Here is a 24,999-nt window from a genome sequence, read left to right as displayed (position 1 = left end):
GGCTTGGCTGAGGCTCTTGATCACAGACATGGAGCTGAATAAAAGTGGTGTTAAAAATGGAGCAACCCTTTGATGACATAGCAAACATAGAGAAATTGGCCAGAGAGCCCACTCAATAGCACCTATATATTTTATTCATAGACCATAAATCATCTTTCTTGTGGGTGAGAAACTGGCATAGAGGCCACCACTACCAGAAGGAGAAGAAACACTCAGCATGAGGTGGGTGATAGCAGCAGAGGCAGCAATGTTGATAAGATGAATTTACAGGGGTGATTAGCTGTAGAAATATTGGTGACAATGACAAGTTTAGAACCAGGTGGGACTGTCAGCAAATATAATGATGTCAGGTCAGTGAAACTGTTGTGGGAGGAAATACACAGTCTTAATGGGACACGAGTATCAAAGCTGCACTGTCAAGTTCATAGTGTGAGACTGGAGGGGAAAAAAGGGTACAGGTGCTCATCACAGACTAATAGTGAGATTCAAAGCCTGGGAGGAGAGGAGACAGCCTGGAAAACCTCAAGATGATTAGAAAAGACAATCAAAATGGTCCAGAACTTGGGACTCGTGAGTCATCTGTAAAATTGGAATAATAGTGTCACTTCATAGGATTGTAGTAATCATTAATTATGCTAATAGAGGGAAAGCATTGGAGGAGTGCCTGGTGGATTCTCAGTTGCTCAAGAAAAAATATAATAGTGATAATAATCATGGTAATAGCAACATAATAATAAATAGATGTTCTCATTTGGGGAAGAAGAGAAAAGAAAAAAGAGTAAAAGAAGAAAGAAATCAAAAAGGAGAGGACCTTATAAAATGAGTTGTCACAGAAATAAAGAGCAAAGAGGATTTTAAACTGAAGAGGTTAATTAACAATATTTGCTAGAGCAAATCTATGATTTCAGGGGAAATCATACCTGAGAAAAGATCCTACATTCAGGAAGTTGAGTTCAATTGATGGCCTCAAGAAAGCTCCAATAGAATATTGGTGTCAAGGCCAATGTTTAAGGGGTAGAGTGAGGAGTTACAGGATAAGAAACAGGAACAGTTGGCTATTCACTCAAGAATTTTGGAGTGACAAAGAAGAGGAAATTAAGAGAGTTACAAAGGGGATAGCAGAGTATAGGGAAGATATAAGATTGAGAAATCTTAATATATTGGAAGACAACAAATAGATCATGGCAAGAGAGAAGATGAGGAAAAAAATTAAAAGTGCAGAAAACTGCTGGTGCCAGGTGAGTGAGGAGGTAAAATGGAGTTCAATCCATAGCTCAGGTAGAGGAGCATGGAAGGGCAAAGGGCAGTTTCCTCCCTTGACACAGGAAAGGACAGGAGAATAGACACACAAGTGATGGGGAGGAAAGATGTGGAGGGAGCTGAATTAAATGGGAACACTCTTCACACTAAAGTTGAGTCGAGGCCATTTTCCGTGAGTTTGAGAAAAAGAGTTTAACTAAGGAAGAACACTCCCAGTTCTGTATGATACATCAAATGAACACATAGGAAATTCAGTCGACACATTTTTGTGACACTCTTCAGCAATACTTGGTTGCATAGAAACAGGAAGTGGAGAGAAAGGCCAGGCAGGGTTCAGGTGCATAGTTGAGATGCCTGACCAGGTCACATACCAGAACAGTGGAGCCAGAAGACCTCAGGGACCAGAAGAGCAGAAGCACCACAGGGATTGAAGGTTATGTTAAGAGCTAAATATACAAGGGACGCCCGGGTGGCTCAGAAGTGGAGCGTCCACCTTCAGCTCAGGTTGTGATCCTGGGTCTGGAGATCCAGTCCTGCATCAGGCGCCCCCCACAGGGAGCCTGCTTCTGCCTCTGCCTATGTCTCTGCTTCTTTCTCTCTGTGTGTCTCTAATGAATAAATAAATAAATAAAATCTTTTTTAAAAAAGAATAAAATATACAAAAGTAGTATTTGGGAAATGAATGATTAAGAGGGTGGTTCTGGCTGGGAAAAGAGGTGGGGGCAGGACTGCAGAACTTGAGACCCTGGAAGTCGAAGTATCCATCTCTGGGATGGGAGTGATAAGGGAGAGGGTAGTGGATGCTGAGAAGTTCTCAGGGGTGTTCTGTTTCTTCCAAGGAATCACTTTTTTCCCATTCGTGATTTTTTTTCTTTACCGTGTACAGTGCTAGAATTCAAATCTAGTTCTGTAGAATTTCAAAGCCCAAACTTTTTAACTTTCTCTTCTTTTTTATAGCAGCCATGCTAAAGGTATGAAGTGCTACCTCATTGTGGTTTTGATTTGCATTTCCCTGATGATTAATGATAGGAGCATCTTTTCACATACCTTTTGGTCATCTGTATGAGTCTTTTGGAAAAATGTCTGTTTAGACTTTCTGCCCATTTTAATCAGCTTATTTTTGTTGGTGGTTATTGAGTTATATGCGTTCATTATATATTTTGGACATTAATCCTTTTTAAGATATATGATTTGCAAGTATCTTCTTCTATTCAGTAAATTGCCTTCTTATTTTGTTGATGGTTTCCTTTGTTGTGCAGAAGCTTTTTACTTTGGAGTCCCTGGGTGGCTCAGTTGGTTAATCCTCTAACTTCAGCTCAGGTCATGATCCCAGGATCGTGGGACTGAGCCCCACATCGGGCTGTCTGCTCAACAAGGAGTCTGCTTCTCCCTGTCCTTCTCCCTCTGCCTGCTGCTCCTCTGCTTGTGTGTTCTCTCTCTCTTTCTCTCAATTAAATAAATAAAATCTTTTTTAAGAAGAAAGCTTTTTACTTTGATGTAATCCCACTTGTTGATTTTTGCCTTTCTTGCTTTTTCTTTTGGTGACAGATTAAAGAAATCATCACCAAGACCTATGTCAAAGAACTTATTGCTCATGTCTTTTTTTCTAAAAGTTTTATGGTTTCAGGTCTTACATATGATTTTTCCCCTTGGGTTTCATTCCAGAATAAAAATTTAAAAGTATGAAGGATCAGATCGTAAAAGGCAATCCGCACGTTTTGTCATTTTTCTCTGTATTATTACCTTTATAATTGTTGCGATCTCTTTATTCTCATTTTAAAGGCAATCTTTGAAGAGAAGAGAGAGAGATGCACGAGTTCAGAGCCTGTCTTAAACTGGAACCACAATTTTCCATTTTCATTCAGTGTAGAGTAGGCTCATTTATGCTGACTGGCTTACTCTCAACAATAAAAACAACTCTTACTGACTTTCTGAAATAAGAGAGACCAAAAGCACTGTTCCTGAGCTTGCCAAACTTGCGTACTTCTATGACTTTGAAAATACTTATGCTTTAGCCTGGAATGCTCTTCCTGCTCTGATCTACTTAGAAAATTCTAACTTACCCCTCAAGTTCCATTTAAGAATTACTTGTTCTGTGAAGCTCCTACTGATTCTCCCAGATACCAAGTACCACAGAGACAGTGATTTTTTAAATAGTTCTCTTGCTAGGCCTTGTTCCCTCCCTGCATACCATCTACCATTACAGCCAGGCTAATAAAACTTAGTTCCCTAGCAAGAATGAACATATGTCAAGGAAGATGTCCTTTCCAGGGAGAAGAGGAAATGGAAATCCTGACCTTTCCAGAAGATAAAAAGAAAAAGGAAAACTAGAGGAATACAGGTAACAACTGGTAAGATATGTATCTCATGGCTTCTCACCTATGAGGTGGGGTTGGAGGCTGAGGTTGAGAAGAAAGCTAAAAGATATGGGCTTTGTGCTCCAGTTTATATTTGGAATAAAAATGAGAGAGGAAATGCTGGGTGTAGTGGCCCAATATCAATGTGGGGTGTCTGCATCGCATAGAAATAGTAGCATGCTGTGATCAAGGAAAGAGAGCTTGAGTTATCGCTCCCAAGAATCCCTCTACCTCTGTGTGATGGAAGAAGCTCTGACCTGCCTTGTCAGGAAATGTAATGTAGATAATGATGCTTGTTGGGAAGGTGAGGAGATAGTGGAATGGCAATGTGGAAAAGCGGTAGGAAAAGTCACCACATAACCAAGGCCTAGGGAAAATGTTCAAAGTCTCATGGGACATCTGCAGTGCCAGGGCTCACTAAGGAGGAGCCCTATCATTGGAGGAAGGCCATCAGGCCAAAATAACCTAGGCCACAGTCTGTCATCATCCTCAGTGAGAAGGTGGACAAAGGATATTACATGCAGAGTCTAGGTGATATAAAGTGCAACCCAGGGACCAGCAGACATACCGATGAGACATTTCTCCATATGCTCATGCCGCTTTAGAATGGTTGGAAATGCAGGGAAGAAAACAAAAGGATTAAACATATATCTGAAAGGAACAAATTACTTGTAAGGGATTATTTATGCTAAAAGAAAGTGAGATAATTTACCTAGCTAGTAGTATTCAGCATTTACTATTTAACCTAGTAACTAAATGAACTAGCTAGACTGAGATAACTAGCCAGTGAGATCCCAATACACACGGAGACACATAGACAAAAACTCAGATCAAGCTGGATGGGGATTTTATTAGTCAGGGTTCTCCAGAGAAACAGAACCAACAAGATAGGTGATAGATAGATGGATGATAGACAGACAGATAGATAGAAGAGACTTATTAGAGGAACTGGCTCACAAATTATGGAGGCAAAGAAGTCCCACAACCTGCCAACTGTAAGCTGAAAGACCAGAAACACTGTTGCAGTGATTCGATCCCAGGTCATGAGGCTGAGAATCAAGGACCAATGGGTAGGTCCTGTTCTGAGTCTGAAAGCCTGAGAACCAGGAGCCCTGGTCCAAAGGCAGGAGAAAATGGTATCTCAGCTGAAGTGGAAAGAGAGTAAATTCTCCGTTTGCATTTTCATTCTAATCTGGCTCTTAAACGATTGGATGACAACCACCCACATTGAAGGGGGCCATCTGCTTTACTCAGTTCACTGGTTCAAATGCTAATCTCACCCAGAAACACTCTCACAGACATACACAGAAATAATGTTTTACCAGCTCTTGATATCCCATAGCCCAGGCAAGTTGACACATAAAATTAACCATCAGAGGGACTTACAAAAAAAGACCATGATAGAACACAGAGATGCTAAGTTTCTTCTCTTGAAATATTTGTAAATTTGTAGTTCTGCTATGCAAGGCTCACACTACATTGTAATTATGTATCAACATATCTATTTCCCACATTAAACTGAGATTTTGAGAGTTAAGACTCTGTATATTCAACTTCCAATTCTAACACAACCTCTGACATACAATTGGCTTCTGATAAACATTTGCAAAATAAAGGAATAGAAAAATAAGAGTGGGGAGCAACTGGGTGGCACAGTCAATTGGTGTCTGACTCTTGATTTTGGCTCAGGTCATGATCTCAGGGCTGTGAGATCAACCCCAATATCAGTCTCCACACTCAGTGTGGTCTACTTGACATGCTCTGTCTCCCTCCCCACACGGCCCTCCCCCCCACTCGTGCTATAATAAATAAATAAATAAATAAATAAATAAATAAATAAAATCTTTAAAGAAAAAGAAAGGTTGGTAAGATCACGTGAGAATGACCACTGAGCATTCTTGACTAAACAGCAAAATAAACTCAAGAACAATCCTCAGAAATCTACCTCTCACTCTTGGTTTTTGATGAGCTTTCATTTCTAAGTTTTCTCAGTTTCTGTTCTCCTATATTATTCTCCCTTTCTTGCTCCACCAATGCTTCAAAGAGAAAAGAAAATAGGAGAGCTAGCCTAGAGAGCTCTTTAAAAATATTTTTGAGCAACACCTCTCCATCTCTGTATGTTTTGATGTTGTGGTATATACCAGAAGAGTTTGAAATTCACTTAACTAGCAAGTTATACATTTATATCTCTATTTTGATATATATAGATATATATAGATATCTATATATTTAGCAAGATTGTAGATATATACATATACATGCTGAAAAAATATAGGGCAGATACAAGTGAGTCTGCCTACAACCCAATAAGCTATTTCACCAAATTTTCTATCCAGCCTTGCTCCACAATAAGAAAGATTGCTGAGTGGTCTTTAAAATTAAATTATTCTTTGCAACTGCTGATGGGAGTGCCAAGGTGGATTTTGACCAAACTCTGTTAAAAGGAATCTTGTAAAATATGGCAAGGATCTCTACAGGAGTTGGAACTGGACTTGGAAGGAAGGAAGAAATGACCCACATGAATCAGTCTGTTGATTGCTCAGCACCATTTCCTCCACTTAATCTCCCTGTGTTTCAGAGCTGGAAGACTAATATCTACAATTCCAGAATCTCTGCCTGCAGGGCTCCTGGCCAGATTCCATCCAGGAAGACCACTCATGCATTCTTTGGACAGCAGAAGAGAAACCATCATCATAGTTGGTTTCTAAAACATTTTCATCATAGTGCTCCTCCGGCAGAGGAAAAGTGACAAGTGGGGGCTTTGGCAGCCTTGGAATTTTTTTTTTTTTTTTGAGTGTGGGGGGGTGAACTTTCTGTGCTGGAGGCAGCTGCATCAGATGGTTCCTAGAGACCATTATACTATGTATACATATATGTACACAATGTATACATAGGATACATTATACTATGGAACAGAGAACACACTTTCAGGAAATGCCACAAAATCAACTTTTGGAGACCTCTCCCACTCCCTCACATTAAATCAATTTGCAAGTCCTTTTGCCTCACTTTACCAGTTGGCTTGCATATCCACTTCCCAACTCCCTCATGATCACTTTGGAGGTGGGGGGGACTTCTCAGCACCAGGCTCCCCAGTGGGTGGGTAGCTCCCCACCCCGACCCAGTCCCCATCATCAAGCACAATGTCAAGGTTCTCCTTCATGTCCTATGTTGCTCTCATAGTCCGAAGTCTTCTGGGGCTATTTCCTTTGACTCCAGAGCTAAATCCTCCAAATCCTGGCCATTCCCTCCCACCTTTGCATCACTGCCCTGGATACATTGTATCTCTAGTCAGACTGGTCTCTCACCCTATGACCAACATGCCACATGCATTTACCCCTCAGTTTCTTTGTTCATGCATCCCCCTCTCCCAGAACATCCATGACTGCCTGTCCACAAATACCATGTCTACCCAAGAGAGGTCAAATATCAGCTCTTCCATAATGCCTCTCTACCCACACAACATTTATTAATACCTTGCCCTTCTGAACTGAAATATTTCATCATGAATATTTGTCTGCAAATTCCAGCCCAAATTCTTGATCTCCATTTTGAGAGCTAAAATTCGTAGCCATTGTCTTAAACTACTACTACATCTTGGGATGGTTTATCTGCAAACACTAATGAATAAACGTTATTCACAATCTTGTCTACCTACAGCACTGTCTCCATAGGACAACCAGCAATCTCTTTAAGCTGCAAATCAAACCACACCTTGTCCCTCCTGGCTTCCTCCACATCACCGACCCCTACAGTTCATTTGGTCAGGCCAGGCTTGTGCTATTCCTTAAACAAACCCGTTTATTCCCACCTGAAGACATTTGCAGTTCTTTCCATCTGGGAAACTCTTTGCTTAGACCCACGGTTTCCTCTTTTACTGCACGTAGATTCTGTATTCAAATGTCTCTACTTCCGAGAAGTCTTCTTGGATAACAGTCTCTAGAGTACCATCTCCTTCAGTCTCTGCTCCCTGATCCTACTTTATTTTTCTATACTTGTTTGATGCCTATATTATATATGCATTTGTTCACTGGTTTATTTCCCATCACACTTTCAGGGAAACCTTCTGAGAACAAGGAGCCCAGTGCCACACTGATCATTGCATCTATAATGCTTAAAGCCAAGCCAAATACACAGCAAAGACTCAAGAAGAAGCTAAGGATTGAAAACCTGAATGATTTGATTTCTACCCCTTAGGGATGTTTGGAATATACCAAGTTTTGAGTTTTAGAATTCCAAGTTGGCCTGTGTGACTAGAAAAGTTTCCCATATCTAAAAGCATGTTACCAATAATGAATGAATGAAATCAAATTTAAAAGTCGTTTTTCTTTTCTATGGCATTATAGTCATTTTGATGTGACACTGACATAGTTCTTCTTATGTTGTTTCCTTTTTATAACACAATTTGCATAATTTAAGGACAACTCTGTAAGATTTGCACAACTGAAAGCAATGCCAGAAAATGTATTTCAAGAGTCTTATGATTTGCAGTCCTCACGAGCTCTACATAATGTTGACATGTCTTATGTAAAGGCAGGAGATGGAATGTGGACACTCTATGCAGTCCACTCTGGGAAGAGGAATGGGAGCAAAGGTTTAAATGTCCAGACACAGTACAATGTATCAGCTGTCCTCTTTACCACCATCAACAAGCGCTGGCTGCCCCAATGGTCAGCACTATTCAGGAAACTAACAGAATTAAACGTAGCCCACCCTTTTCCTAGGTACACTCTATTTAAGTCAACTAGCCATGCAAAGATCTAAAATCCTTTAGTATGGCTCTTTTTAGAACCAAAATATGCAAATTTTCATCTTTCTAAAGTGAAGACTGCCCACCTAAATGATGCGTTTAGCTCAAGTAAAAGAATGCGTTTAGCTCAAGTAAAAGAACCAAATTTAATCTCAAATAACAAATAAAAGACCACAAAAGTGGGGCTTGGGGAACAGAGCTGTTTAAAAATTTATATCATTTCTCTACTAACTGTGAACTAAGCCCAATCTTAACAGCATGCTCCATTGACAAATCATGTCATTGTTTATGATCTTTTTCAATATTTTACGAATAAGTTGAAAAAAATGAACAGAAAATTTATATTAAATAAATTAAAATATAGTTAACCACAGCCAAATGTTCCCCAGTTAAAATAAAAATAGAACTCACTTATGCTGTAATAAAAGATCAATAATTTCTCTTGACATTAAGAAAACATAGTTTTACAGAATTATAAAGCATTGTTTAATTGTTCCATGTGTGTAATAGTAACATTTTAAAAATTATATGATGAGAGATTATTTCTAAATCTTTCCATTCATACAGATCCTTCCACTCATACTAAGATGTTCAGCACGTACAGGAAAGACATTGCTCCACAGATGCGCTCAGATGCGGGGAAGCTGAGAGGGGTGAAGCATGTACAGCACTTCTTCCTTTATACACAGTTGCCTTTACTTTCTCTGTGAGTCAAGAGCATATTAAAGTAATATTGGTTTTATTGTTGGGCATTGAAACAGCCAGGTTTAACAAAAAGAATCGGTCAGATGCCACAAAAAGCAGCCAGATCTTAAGATAAAGTAGCCCAGGGGGGATGGAAAGATCTAGCCTTAGTGGACAGGAAGGCTCTGTAATCTCTGGATCCCTCTTTAAGAAAAAAAAGGAATACAAAATTAAAAATACAGAATTTCTATGGAGATATATTTAATATATAATTGAGAAAAGAAATCTCATCAAATTATATAATTTAAACTGACAAATGCCACACAGGATAAAAATCCAACAACATCACATTTTTTAACTAAATAACATAGCTCTATTATAATACTTTTTTTTTCTTTCATTTTTTTGGCTGGATGTTCTTTGAGCACCTTTTCACAAGACAAAAAGGTTATATATATTCTACACAGAGAATAAATGGTTCAACCTTTCCTCTAGCACAGTTGATAGAAAGATGCTGCACTAACAGATAGACTCCTGACAAGAGAGAACTTCCATCTGACTAGGTGTTAATAAGAACCAAATCTTCAACTTACAATGTCATATACCTGATGAAATTTTCACAGACCGGCCTCTGACTCCATATATGTCAAATCTTGTTTCTCCTCCACCAGCCACACACTTCAGGGAACAGGGAAGGAGCACACACTCATGTGGCGAGATGGCGTCTCACCCAGTATGTCTGCACCATGGTTCTAGGGGAGCTGGCACAGTGAGTGGTATAAATATTCCTGGAAGCCATTCCTGCACGAAGATAGCTAGCAGCACTTGATGGTGTATGGAAGGGACTGCAAATCACAGATGTGAATCCCACTAAACCCACGGTAAATGTACACCCACCTCCTTTCCTTCAAGTTATCTCAAAATTGCCCAGAGCCTTATAACAGTTTTATTCATAATTGCCAAAACTTGGAAGCAATCAACATGCCCTCAGTAGTGACTGCATAAATAAACTACGGCACCTCCAGATGTTAGGATATTACTCAATTTGAAAAAGAAATGAGCTATCAGGCCATGAAAGACCTGGAAGAAACCCTGAATGTGTATTCCTAAGTGAAAGAAGCCAATCTGAAAAGACTACGTACTGTATGACTCCAACTATATGATGTTCTGGAAAAGGCAAAACTATGGCAAAAGTAAAAAGGCCAGTGGTTGACAGGTGTTGGAAGAAGGGAAAGAAAAACAAGTAGAATACAGAGGATTGTTAGGGCAGTAGAATTATTTTGTGTCATTATCCATTTGCCCAAAGCCATAGATTGTACCAAAAGTAAACTCTAACATAAACTATGGACTTTGGGTGGTTATGGTGTCAACATAAAGTCACTGGTTATAACAAGTGTCACACTCATGAGGGATAGTGGGGGAGGCTGTGCACGTGTAGGGGCAGTCGGTATATGGAAATCTCTGTACTTGTGACTCACTTTTATTGTGAATCTAAAAAATTAGGTTTATTTTTAAAAATTGTTCAGGGCCACCCCAGTGCTATCCATGATAAGGAAAAGTATGACAGAAGAGAAGTTGGAGAGCAAAGTGATAATGATCTTAATCTGACTGGGGTTAAATATGGTATTTCTGCACATTTTACAAAAACATGTCCGTGTGACTACATGTCAGGTGGCCTCTCCGAGGGCTTTGGGATAGGTCCCTTACAAGTGGGGGGCCTGATAGGCAAGCTTCAGGAGTTTTGCCATAAATCTATTGCATTGAGGAGATGAAGATTAGGGAAGAAATTCCAGAGCTGAGAAAGATGAATGCCGATGGCAAAGAGAGTCAGTCCAACAGCCTCTCCTTCTCCCATTAGCACAGCCTACCCCATGCAGGTTGCCCAAAGTGGGGATCTGTGTCACAAAGAACACCTAACTGGAGACTATCAGAAATAAAGCAAAGAAGAAAAACGTTAAATTGTATTATATTTGCATTCTTGTAGGTAAAAGTGGTCAAATATCAGTAATTTCATATGAATTAACCCAATAATAATTATTCAAATTTAATGGATGCTTACCATGTGCTGTGTCATTAACACACCCTAAACATTGTTATGGGTTGACTTGTAACCCCCTGAAAAAAGATACGTTGGCCTCTGAACCCTCAGTGTTTCAGAATGTGACCTTATTTCGAGATAGAATTTTCACAGGGGTAATCAAGATAAGATGAGGTCATTGGTGTGAGTCCTAATCCAATATGAACGATGTCCTTCTACAAGGGGAAATTTGGACACAGAGAAACAAATGCACAGAAAGAAGATGGTTTGAAGAAACAGGGAGAACACCATCTACAAGCCAAAGCTATCAGAAGCTGAGAGAGGCCTGGAAAGGGTTCCCCCCCACAGCCCTCAGAGGGGCGAACCCTGCTGATACCTTGATCTCAGGCTTCCAGCCTCCAGAACTGGGAGAAAGCAATTTCTGCTGCTTTACTCACTCAGTGTATGGTATTTTGTTATGGCAGCTCTAGGAAACCAACACAGGTGACTCCTTAAATCTTCACTGTGCTCCCACAAGATGAGTGCTTTTCCTATTCCATCTATCTAAGAAAACTGAGGCTCAGAGAAGCTAAGAACAGCATTCGAGATCACAGAAGCAGCAGGGGATGAAATTGGGCCTTGAACTTCACATTCTGGCTCCAAGCCCACGCTTGCAATCAGCATGCAATGTCTGCTCAGTGGAGCTGCCTTTTCATTCAAAATACCCATTCTAAATTTGCAACATCTACAGGTAAAACACAGAATGTCATCAAGTCCATAAAATCACTTGTTCTCTAATGGACTATTTTTCAAAACCCACTATGATCCTGTTTGCAGGACAGGAAGTTCTCCTCACTTGAGGATAGTTAACTCCAGGAAAAAGAGCGGAGACCAAATAAGCACAGAGACCAAAACTCAGTGGTAAATAATGATGAAGGGGATAGCTTCGAAGGCTTCATTTTGGGGGTAAACTAAAAATGCATGAATTCTTGGATGAAAAGAAAATGAATATTTGAGCAGACCAATTGTACTAAGTTTGTTAAAATTATCTGATTCCCTTTATTTCGTGTTTTGATTTTCAAAGTCTGAAGATGAAGAAGGTCATCTCTTATTTACTGAAGATTCAGACATTTTTGTTGGAAGGATCTATCTAGCCTTCATTCCTACTGAGGTTTTCTTCTTTGGTTCTTACGTAGGTAAACTCTCCCAGCTTTGAGTAAGCTTTTAGCTGCTTTTCAACATCACATTCCCAGACTTCATGAAATCCTGGCTTTCTTGCAGGAATTGCAGTTTCATTTTGCAGTTAAAATACATTGTTCTGCCCAATGTGTTTAACTTGGTGCCATCAGAGAAATTATGGACCAGAAAAATATGGAGTCTTCAAAGTACCTGGATGTTCTGTTATGTGCAAAGGGATGTGAAACGTGGGCTGATGCCAAGCACTATAACAAAACATGGTTTTCCAGAGAACTTTATAGTATCAGGGACTCTGAGAGTCTCCCCATGTCTTTGCTTAAAACATCTTTTCCCAAACTGTTCCAGGGACTCCCAGAATGTTATTAGTTGATATATATGGAGGGGTGAGGGCAGGATAGAGGGAAGGAAAGTTATGGTTAAGCATATTTGGGAAACTGTGAGTTAAATAGATAAATAAATTTGAACTCTGCAAGAATTCCTTGGGACTATAATATAACAGTAATGTACATTTTGAATCTCTTAAGAGCTAGGCACAATATGAGAGTGGTTTCCAAACATGGTTTATTTGATAATAAAACTGTGTTTTCCAGTGCTTAATGGGAACAGTGTTCGGAAGAGCACACGGTAGGACAAGCTGCTGACTTAGAAAACCATTTCTGTATATCTGGTACAAGATTATACTTTAGTTAACTGGAGGTGACTGACCATAAATTCTAACTCTTGGACGCTTGAGTTAGTATGACTTTGCACTGTGAAATAACAACAGCCAGAGCTCAGTTTCAAATGGTTTTGGAGTTAGTTCCATGGAGGGTTATAGGAAAAGCACCAGGCTACAAGGAGAATTTATACTAGTCCTTGTGCTTTGGAGGTCTTAGTTCCATTTCCAGTGGTGTTGGATGGATAATCCCTAAGGTTCCCTACAGCAGATAGAACCAGAGTTAATATAAAGAGAAGCCTCAGCACAGCAGAAAATGCTAAAGACAGAAAGGGGAGGACCCAATCAACCCTGACAGCATTGAAACCAGTCATTTCTTTGGGGCGCCTGGGTGGCTCATTGGTTAAGTGTCAAACTCTTGATTTAGGTTCAGGTCATGATCTCAGGGTCCTGAGACCAAGCCCTGATTCAGACTCTATGCTGGGCCTGGATCCTGTTTAAGATTCTTCTCTTCCTTCTGCCCCTCCCCATTCCTCTCTAAAAAACAAAGTCATCTCAGAAATTGAAGAACTGAACACAAGGTTTCTGCCTTACCTGCAATGCCCTTTGTAACAAGCATAGGAACAACCAATAAGCAGTCTTCTTTGCAAAGGAATTAACCTATTTCAAGTTTTTGTGGGGTTTTAAGATTATAGAGCCTTAGGCAAGGGTACAAGTAGAATTAAAGAAGGAAGAAGAACACTAGGAATGGTAGAGGATGTCAAGTCCAAGATGGATGACCAAAGCAAATAAAGTAATGCTGGGGAAGCTGTTCACATCTATGGGAACCACTAGCACCCTAAAAAATAATGCAAATGACCCATGATTTATTTACCCATACCAAAACTAGCAAAAGTTCCAGGTTAGTATCTTGTTACTAAAAAGGCATTAACTTTAAAACTTTCTCTTTTTTTTTTTTTACCTGATATGTGTTTATCCTTTCTATCCTGCTCACATTCCCATGTAGATAAGTTGTCTTACATTATTAAATCATGTAGAAAAATTCAAGGTAAAAAAAAAAAAGATCAAAACCAATTAAGAGGCAGGCATCTGCGTTTAATTGGTTGCTACAACTGTGCATTCCAACCAGCTTTCTGTTAGCTGACACTTGTTTTTTAGTAGAAGGAAGTATCCAAGTTCACTGAAAAGAGATTAATTGACCTTCCAGGTACATATTCCAGGACGTCTTTATTGCTGGCATATTTATATAAAAAGCAATAGGTAAGGGAAGTCTTCACCTGTAATGTTGGTCCCATCCCACACCCTTCCTCACCATCTCAGCCCAAACTCTGCATGAAGTCCTCTCAGAGGTATTACTCTTCCCTGATGTTCATTTCATCCATCTCACAGAATCTTCAAAAGCAAGCTGCAGGTTAAAGAAACTTCCAGCTTCTTCTGCCATCTCTCTGGAAGGTGAAACTGGGAAATTGGGTTGCCGATCCCTTATGCATAGCTTTGGGCCTGAAACTGGGCTAGGCTAGCCCCTGGAGATGGAAAGCTGAGGGGTTAAATATTCCAGCTGGATCTGGTCCAGGCTATGAAGGCAACTGAGGTTTCTGTGTCACCTGGGGAGATTCAATAAGCAAGAAAAGCAGGCCTAGAGTTAGGCTTGGTATCTTCCTTGTGCTGAATTCCTCAGGAACTTAACACTGTTAGGTTGTAGGATACATGTAAGTGTATGTGTAAGATGTATAAAGTCATAAAAATTATCATCAGATGAAGGCTGCCTAATTACCGCCATAGAAAAAGCTATAAGAAAACCTTCAATCGTCATCATCATCGCAACACTTACAGAGAACTATAGTTTTCTATAGTTTTCTTCCATTAGCTGAGTCCATCCCAGGAGCATATCATCTTATCCCTTCAATTAGGAAACATTTGGAAAACTAAGATAATAAAATGTGTATATGTTGAGTTCATTTCCTTGTTCTTTCCTCAGCATCTACTCAATGTAAGGAAAGATTTGAGAGACTGTAGCAAAATGAATGTGCAAGATTTTCCTTGGACTGTACAGTACCACTCAAATCAAAATTCAGTTGACTTTTTGACAAATTCTGAATTGTTTTTAGAGCTGACATCCCCAACAAGGGCCTCAGTATTAGTAAGTCTGAGTCTTTCATACCAGATGCAGAACTGAAGTCCTTCTGAGAAGACAGGGAAGCCTGCTTCCCACTTTTAGGGAATGCCAGCCCAGAACCAATCTAGTGTGGTGCCAGGATGGCCTAGAACAGGGATTCTCCACCTTGGTATCATTGACATGTGGTGGGGATAAACTCTTTGGCATGGGGGGCAGGGAAGAGGCTGTCCCCTGTGCTAAGGCATGTTTAGTATCCTACTAGATGCCCACTAGATGTCAGTAGTACCTCTGCTCAGGTGTGACAAGCAAAATGTCAACCATCCCTGGGGGGTAGGGAGAATAAGCCCAGTTGAGAAACACTGGCCTAGATGTTGGGCCAAAGCCTTTCACAAAAACTGGACTTTAAATCTGCCAAGTGCCCAGATAGATCTGGGGTTGCAACTCCCAGATTTCTATGTCAAAAAAGAAAAGAAAGAATTTTGGTCTGAAACTTTTAAGGTTAAGTCTTACTGGTAGGCTATCTCAATCATTTACAATCCCAACATGGCTCCGGGAGAATTTATGATTTTCAATAGTTCTAAATTCTCATAAACCCACCAGGATATTAGCTGCCATAGGGAGACCCAAGAACACAAAAACACTCTTTAACGTGATGACAGCTTCATTCCTCATTAGTATTTAACTCCAAATGAGTTGTTTGTTCATTTCAGAATGTCCAATTAGTGCAAAGTCCAACTCAACTCTTGAGACATCTTGGCCAACCACGGTAATTTTAGTTTTCATATAGTTGATACTGATCCTTTCTGATAATAATTAGACGATGGGTTCAACAGTGTTTTAGGGCCATTCCAACAAGTAATATTAAGATTATATCATCAACATAAAAGTGGATGTGTGTCTTCTCAGTTTCCATGACAGGCAGAGAAGCATCCAAATTATCTAATTTCTGCATCATTACTTAAATACATGTTTAACAGAATAATGGCCTTGTTTTATATCACTTAAATTGGATTTTGAGTTGACAAAAAGCATGTTTTTCTCACTCAGATTTTGGCGATGGTATTTATTATGAATTGGGCTTTGAGAAGCACTCATGGCCTGAGATATGTGATCAGGTTTAATAGACTGGCCTATAAAAAAATTCTTTACCTTCATATTCAAAACCAATAAAACAGCAATAAATCTTAAGAAAAGTTTTGTATTTCTCTTATTTTATCAGTGGCAGGATAGGGCATACAGCAGTCGTTAGTACTAAGCCAGTTCTACATAAACTCTAAAACCACTTTACGATTATGCTAAACACAGAGGTACAAATTATAAATGTCCCACAGAGTGCTAACTCTGTCATTTGTGAGCAATCAAGATGCCCCCTTTTTGAGCTGAAGAGCTAATTTAGCAAAGATTGGGACCCATCCCTCAGGAGAGTCTCTAAACTCGGTGGGACAGAGATAAGCTCCTGAGACACTAGTGAAGTGAATGAAGGGCTTTTAATAGGCATTTGTTTTATTTAATTCCAACTAAGAGGCCAGGAAGATGTGTTAACAGGCAGAAGGATCCTTACAGAAAAGTCCAGTGTAATTGTCATCTGATCCTCAAAAAGATTTGTGCTCCTACAATTACAGAATCCATTGCTTGGGTGTCAATGTCCCAAAATCTACACTTGGTATTGTTTCTGACAAACAAACCCAAAGACTCCCTCCAAAATCTATTATAATCTGATTTTTGGAAAGGACAAGTTGCTTATGAAAACATTTGAACTTAATAAAGTTTATGTATGACTCATCTGGGTTCCGTTTGCAGTATTATCTCGATGATACAGCCAGGCTGCACGGTTTACTGGCAGGCCTTCTGCAGGAAAGAGACAGGCCCATCCACAGCCCAGAAATGGAGGCTTCTAGGCCAGTAGTTCCCAAGCTGGGTCTAAAGACTCATTATATTGAAATCACCTGAGCACCTATGTAAACTACAGATGCCAATTACCCACCTCAGATATAAAGAATCCAAATCTTGGAAAGAGGAGTCCCTGGAACCTGTATTTTAATGAGCATCCAAAGGTGATTCTCCAGCACAGTAGAATCTGACCTCAAAAGATGGATACGTGAACCTTGATTTGCAGTTTAGTTTCCTTATGTCCAGAGATTGTCCACTTTGGAGTTGTGTTTGGCCAGTCATGGTGACCATATGCAGTGTAAGAGGGGGTGCGGACTTTCAAACCCAGATATCCATAGCTCCTTTCCAGTTCCCACCCTCCACCACAAACCACCCTTACTTGAGTCACTATTTCTCATTAAATCCATATGTACATATGCAAACACACACTTATAAAAAAGATAATAAAAGTACTTTCCTGACTCCTTTCTCTGGATGAACCTGCACTCTGACTTTTCCAGAGAAGTTAGTCTGACCCTAAGAATAAGTGTAGCATATGCCAGAGAAAAATGGGAGCCTTGCCTCTTTTTCTCTCCCCTTCCAATTGCAGTGATTATTTTGTTTTTAAAAGACCCTCCATTCCTCCATGAAAGCCTTACAAAAACTACTTACCATATGTACTTGACATTAGCACCACTCTCAAGCATCAGTTTATATATTCTGATAAATACATAGCACCTTCTCTATTCTCTTTCTCATTGGCCATCCCTACAATCTACAGTTATTGTTACCAAATAGTGGAATCTAGAATAAAAAATAGGAGAAGCCTTTGTAAAAAGAAAATGTGCAAGAGGAAGGAATTCACTCCTTCTGGAGTGAATTAACCCTTCTCATTAACCCTTTGTTATGTCATAGGACAGAAGTCATTTGACTAAAAAAGAGATAGTAACTTCCAGAAGGATAACACATTCATCAACGAAAAGAAAGAGGCTTTAGAAAATTCTACTCAAAATGATGATTTAAGTCCAGATCTTTTTGGGGAAAGAAATATAATGCATGCCTATTCAATCTTCCTCCTAATTTCAGCCAGTAAGCAAATTACTAACTGTCCACTTTATGTCACACATATTAAACTCCACCTCTGACTCCCAGAGACTCCCAACTAGGATTATGTGGTTATAGAAGTCAGAATCTTCCATAGCTTACGAAGTTGAAAACTAGGACCCACCATATATCTACAGCTTATCAGAACATGAGTGTGGCTGAGAGACACAGCAGAGCTCCCAAATATATGGATGTAAAGGACATAGCACACAGCAAGGGCCAGTCTGACTCTAGGAGGCACCTGCCATGCCACGCAGTGCCAACTACCACTGCAGCCCAAGGAATGACATCAGGTGCTCATCTTAGGAAATTTTGTTGGAAAAGAGGAACTGTGTGGTCAAGTTCATTTGAAAAAGACTCAAATATGCCCCCATATTTGTTTGCTAGGACTACCATACCAAAGTACGACAGACTGGAGGGTCTCTATTCTCAAGAACAGAAATTGCCTTTCTCATAATTCTACAGACTAAAAGTCCAAGGTCAAGGTGTAGGCAGGGTTGGTGTCTTCTGAGGCCTCTCTCCTTGGTTTGTAGACCATATTCTCCCCCATGGCTTCACCTGGTTTTTCTTCTGTGCATGTCTGTCTCCTAATCTCTTCTTCTTATAAGGACACCAGTTATTTTAGATTAGGGCTCTCCATATGATCCCATTTTAACTTAATTATGTCTTTAAAGGCCCTGTCTCCAAATGTAGTTATGCTCCATAAGAGGTTAGGACCTTAACATAAGAATGGGTGGGGGGTACAGAGTTCAGCCCAAAATAACCACTTTTGTGCAGATTCACAAGCATATTCCACTATCAAGGATCTGAAAACTCATATAGTAAAGAAAATGCTAACCTTGTTTGAGACGGTATTCCTCCAATGTACCTAACCTCAAAACATTTTCCATACCACATCTCTTCATATGCTGTGGACCCACAGTCCCACAGTGCACAATGCTGGGCAGCTCTAGGAGGACTTGGGCTTATCCAAAGTCCATGCTGACTGCAGAGAATCCTACCCCAGGACACCTGGGGTCTGATCTTAACAGAAACTAATTGAGTCTCCACACCACAGACAGCTTGTGCCAGGTAGAGTGGGAAGACTCAGGGAAATACTAGCTCTGCTTCTGTGGTATTCCAAATCCAGCTGTGTAGTAAAAGTAGGAGATGAAGTAAGGTAGAGATAAATAACAATATAAAACAGAAGAAAATAAGAAATTCATGAATGCTTACGGACATCCTTGTTGTAGGACTTGGGCAGATGAATTCAGTATGGACCCCAGTATACACAAAACATTGCACAGAGCAGGTGGGGCTTATACTGAGCTGGACCAATCAGTGGGGCATTAACATCAAGGTGGGAGTGTATTCCAGGTCCCATGAGCTGGAACACAAATGATGTCATTAAAAAGAGAATAGCAAATTTGTATACTGAGCATTTGTTGGGATCGTGGGATAATGATAACTGTTCCAATAAAGTTAAAGCCAGCACAGAAGAATTAAGTACATTCTTGGTTGTTTTGATGAACTTGAGGAAAAGCAATACATGTGCAGTGAATACCTACTATCTTGCCCAGCAGCACCCATTCATATGTCTTGTCATAAAGCAGCACCCAGATATGAAGCTGTGTACTGTGGCAGAACTGATTCCCACCTGAAGTAAAGGACAAACCATCAGTAGTGTGATGGGCAAAGAAGCAGCATGAGTACTTTGCTGATTCTAGCTAAGCTCCCAGCTTTCAGAATGAGTCCAATCCCAAGGAAGTCAGAGCAAACAGATGAGAAAATCCAAGGCCTTGGTTATATCATGGGGGCGCCTGGGTCAAACCATACCTGAAGCCATATATTCTGGATTTTTCAGCCAATTACTGACAAAATATCCAAACATTATGTACTGATATGGTGGGCTAGTTATACAAATTTGGGAAACCAGCTCAAAGAGGTGATAAATGAAGCAAGAGAAGCAAAAGTGGTCCAGGTTGAAAGGAGCGAGGGTAAAAAGGTGACAACTAAGAAAGAGGTTGTATAAATCATCATGTGTAAGGGCAGTGCGAGGCATGTAGGAGTCAAAAAAAAAAAAAAAGAGGGATTGGGGGTGGGAAACATAGTTAGTTAGGTAAGAGGAAAACCAAAAGAATGGAATATCAAAATCCCCAGGGCATAGGTAAAGAGAAGATTCCAGCTTTCTAATTTTTCCTGAGGAAAACTTCTCAGTCGAAATAACAATTACTATTACCTGTTGGGCATTTGCTTTGTAATAGGCATGGTTCTGGGTACCAAACATTTAATAAGTCATTCAATCCTCTCACTGTTACTATGAGATGGGTACATTCGTTGTCATTTCACAGATGAGGACACAGAAGCACAGAGAGATTAATGAACTTACCCACAGTCACACGAGTAAAGGAAAGAACTAGAACTAGACCTTGGTATTTTGCATCTCAAGTTCACTCTCTTACCCAGTATACTCAATACCTCTCAAACTTTATCATCTACAACTGATGCTTTTGTAAGTCTAGGAATACAGGTAGGGACTCATTTAAACAAAGCATCATCTCCTGTATTCAGTCTCTCATGGAGGTCTGAAATTTTCCCATTTTTGTGTAAGCATTGTTCTCTTTTTATGATGTTCCATTAAATGTAAACAGACTAAGAACAGGAAGCTTACACATATTAGCATGAATTAGTTTGATAGAAAACTTTCTTACACCAAGAGAGCAACCCAGGACCACATAGATTTTTTAAAGTGTTAAGTGCCACAAATCAAGTACCTGAGGGACGCTTGGGTGGCTCAGCGGTTGAGCGTCTGCCTTCAGCTCAGGGCGTGATCCCAGAGTCCCAGGATTGAGTCCCACAAGGGGCTCCCTGCATGGAGCCTGCTTCTCCCTCTGCCTGAGTCTCTGCCTCTCTCTCTCTCTTTCATGAATAAATAAATAAAATCTTTAAGAAAAAAAATCAAGTACCTGAGATGAGAGAGGTTTAAAAACAAAGTGTCCTCTTCTGAGTTCTCCTGTGAATCAGATTTCCCTCTCCTCCAGCTTCTGTCACCGCTGAGCACAGGTTTTAAATGTTAGTCTTGCTGCTCATGAGGCAAACCCCACAAGATACTTCTGGAAGTAAAATCTTTGGTATTCATTTTAAACACGCATCTGTCTCATTTAGGATGAAGGTTTCTAGAAGTATAAAAAATGTAAAAGAAAAACCTCATTAGATATACTGTCCAAGCAAAATACCAAAGGTGCAAAATATGCATGAATATAAACATCTATAAATTTTACTAATTCTAAAACCTTGAGATTTCAACATAGACCATGAGCTAAGTTAAAAAAAAAAAAAAAAAAGCAAAGAACCAACTAAGGAAAATGTTCCTACATACCTGAAACCCCATCTCTACCTACCTAAATCCTCTTTCTCCTGCTTCTCTTCACTCATCCCCACCTCCAGGAAGTCTCCCAGGATAGCCCTGTCATCCTCTTTTATTGCAGACTTTAATTATTTCTTTAATATCCATTTCCCTTCCTGAACCTTAAATGCACAAGGGCAAGGACTATGACAGTTGTGTTCACCGCCAGCACTTAACCCATACCTAACTGTGGAGCTCACTCTCATGAATTAATAAATGAAAGCAAAGGGCTGCTGCTCTAAATGCACCAACATCCTCACAAATCATCAATAAAGAGGCAAGCACAGCAGCAGAAGACTGGGCAAAGTGAGTGTGTTTATAAAAATAAATTCAAAATAAAATGACACCATTTCTCACCCATTTTTTTCTTCCCTCTAAATTCAAAACACAGAATAAAATACAAGGACAACTAATGCATCCCTTAGATGTGGGGGATGGTCATTCTTGGAGACTGCTACAACCTTCTGTAGGGCACTTTGGCTCTACATATTGACATCTTTCAAAGTATATGTTCTTTAGCTCAGTGATTCTGCTTTTAGAGATATGCCTTCAGAATATATACAAATATTTATCTATAAAACAGTGCAGCATTGTGTATAATAGCAAAGGAAAATCTAAATAAGCAATAATAGAGGGTTGCTTAAATTATGCACATTAACAAAATAAAATTATATGCAGCATTTTTAGTTGCCATTTATTGGGCCCTTGCTATGGGCACTTACTAGGCACTGCACTAAGTACTTAACATGCACTGTCTGATTTAATCCTCAGAACACTTTATGAAGTGGGCATTATTATTATGGCCATTTTCCATGGGAGGAAATTCAGATTTAGAGAGGTGAAGTGATTTGCTCAAGGTTATACAGCCAGTGGGGAGAAGAGCCAGTGACCACCTCCGAAGCCAGGCTCCTGATCACTAAGCTATCTGCCCTCACTTTAAAGGTGTCAAATGTTCATTTAGTGGCATGGAATTCCTGTGTTCTTATTATATTCACTACAAAGACAGATTATAAGGTAGTGCACAAGACGGTCACCTTTTTGTAAAACACTAGTATATTAAAATATATGTATTTTTATGTTTATGTACACACATTAATATCTGTGTTTATCTTTGCACAAGTGCTAAAACAACTTTTTTAATTTAGGTTGTCACAGGGTGGTGGGGTCATGGGATAATGAAGTTTTTCTTTTCTTTTTGCTTACCCCAACATTTTATGGTTTTTTTACAATAAAAGTAGGTCACTTGTGTAATTCTTTAAGTGTTTTTTTTTTTTTTAAGTTGAACTCAAAGTAGCCTAGAACTTCAGAGGACCTTACCCATCACTCAATCTAATCTTCTTACCAGCAAGAAGACCAAAGCCCAGAGAAATCAAGTGAGCTAATTAAAAACAGAGCTGGGAGTGGAATCAGCATCCTTATCACCAGCCCATGGCTCTTAGCCTGGCCCTTCTCCAGCAAAGGCACCTGAGTATGTTCTTTTGCACACTGAAGAATGACAACTTGCTGAACACTCGTTTTCCTGAGCACCAACCAGTCTGCCCTCCAGCACTCTGTCATGCATTCTGAGTGATAGATACCTTGATGCCCTATGAAATGGCGTGTGCCACAGGGAATGAAAGCCGCAAGGAAAGAGCACCACAGCCTGGATGTCCGATGGCCTCCAAACAACTCAGGGGTAATGTTTTCTAAATCAGTGGCTCTTCAAAGTGAAATATGCCAGCATCCCCTGACAACGTTTCCCAAAGATGAGGCCCCTGTGGTGATTTTCAGTGGAAGGTGAGCAGGTTCTCGGCTAGAACATTCCAAAACACCTCTCCATGTGATACTAATGTACATCCCTCGTGAAGGAACACGAGACATCTTCAAATGTCAGTGCCTTCCTTGGGAATCAGACACTATTTATTGGTTTGCCATCTTTATTTAAAATTCTTCCTATCTGCAACCCATTCCACTTGGAGCCTTATAAATAGATCTGCATTCTCTTTTAGGTCCCCTTTTGAATTTGAAAGAGAAGAATGTTAAGAAGAACAAAGGAAATGTTAGCACTATCCACCACATTGCTCATATAGATCTGACCATATCCCTGATCAGAGAACTCAGAACCCAAGGTGGGTCAGTAGTAAATAGGCAAAAGGCTGAAAGCCACCTGGAGATTCAGGGTGTCAGCAACCAAAGCACTGTCATTGAAGGAGGGCCACATCCATGGTCAAGATGGTTCCACCAGCCCTAGCTGTTGAAACACAAGTTGAGGTGTCATATACAAACCAAGGGCCTCTACACTGAAGGAGGCAGGCCCAAGGTAGACAGGAGGCAAGGACAAAAATACAGAAAGATGGCCCCATTCAGAAAAAAAAAGAAAACTTTTACGACGAAATGGGATGCAAAGCTGAGATGCAGAAGGAAAGAAACACGAGAGAAATTAAGATGCACTTGTAAAAAAATTGTGAAATATATCATGCTGTATTATCAGTAATTTTAGTGACTACTTAGGAAAGCTGTTCTTTAAAAAGAAAAATACAACAGCTTTTTCTTAGTTGAATAATAATAGAATTTTAAACACTGATTGTGTTTCTTACTTTTTGACATTGTTTATATTTGTTATATGTATATAATAATACATAAGCAGTTTTTAAATAAATCCTACCCAGAAAACATTTTTAGAAATTTTAACTTTTTTGACATTCTTCTTTTTAACTAGACTCTTTAACTATGTAAAAACTGGTTAGGGATCATTACAATTGTAAAGATTATTGCCGCTAACAACAAAAATTAAAATGTCTGTTTTCTTTTATTTATTTATTTTTAATCTTTATTTATTTATGATAGTCACAGAGAGAGAGAGAGAGAGGCAGAGACACAGGCAGAGGGAGAAGCAGGCTCCATGCACCGGGAGCCCGATGTGGGATTCCATCCCGCGTCTCCAGGATCGCGCCCTGGGCCAAAGGCAGGCGCCAAACCGCTGCGCCACCCAGGGATCCCGTCTGTTTTCTTTTAAATTATATCAGAGTCTCCTCACACAGGAATTGGTCATGGTTCCTTCCGTTAAAAGGACTTTCTGCCCTTGTCATGAACACACAGTTCAGGGTGTTTGTAAGTCCTTACTTACATTGTAATACCCAGGGGCTGCAGTTAGGAGTACCCAAATCCATAGGAGTGTAATGCAAAGCATGTCACCTCAAGCCCAGGTGTGGGTCTCAGCTACCTACACCTGTCCAGATTAAAGGCCACATTATTGAATGTCTCCTGGTCTACACAACTTTCACAAAACAGCTTGAGCCAATGCCTTGAAAAAAGCTTAAACCCTTCTCCTCTTCTCTCTCTGCTATAATTCTGTTGACGTCGAGAATGTTCAAACCCAACCTTCTCAGCCTTTCTCTGACTCCAGGCTTTGATTACACAGCTAGGAGCATTTGCCCCAGGGATTGCATTGAGCCAGCAAAATGTTGTGGAAAGAGTACTCAATGCAGTCAGAGAGCAAAGATTCAATACACAGTGAAGCCTCTGACTGGCATTTGTGGCGTGAAACTTCTTGGAGCCTATAGACAGGAATCTCTCACCTGTACACATAAATCACACCAACTCTGCATTCTTCCTAAGGCTGGTGG

This window comes from Vulpes vulpes, chromosome 1, assembly GCF_048418805.1.
Source record: "Vulpes vulpes isolate BD-2025 chromosome 1, VulVul3, whole genome shotgun sequence".
Lineage (NCBI taxonomy): Eukaryota > Metazoa > Chordata > Mammalia > Carnivora > Canidae > Vulpes > Vulpes vulpes.
Note: the sequence above shows the minus strand (reverse complement) of the source record.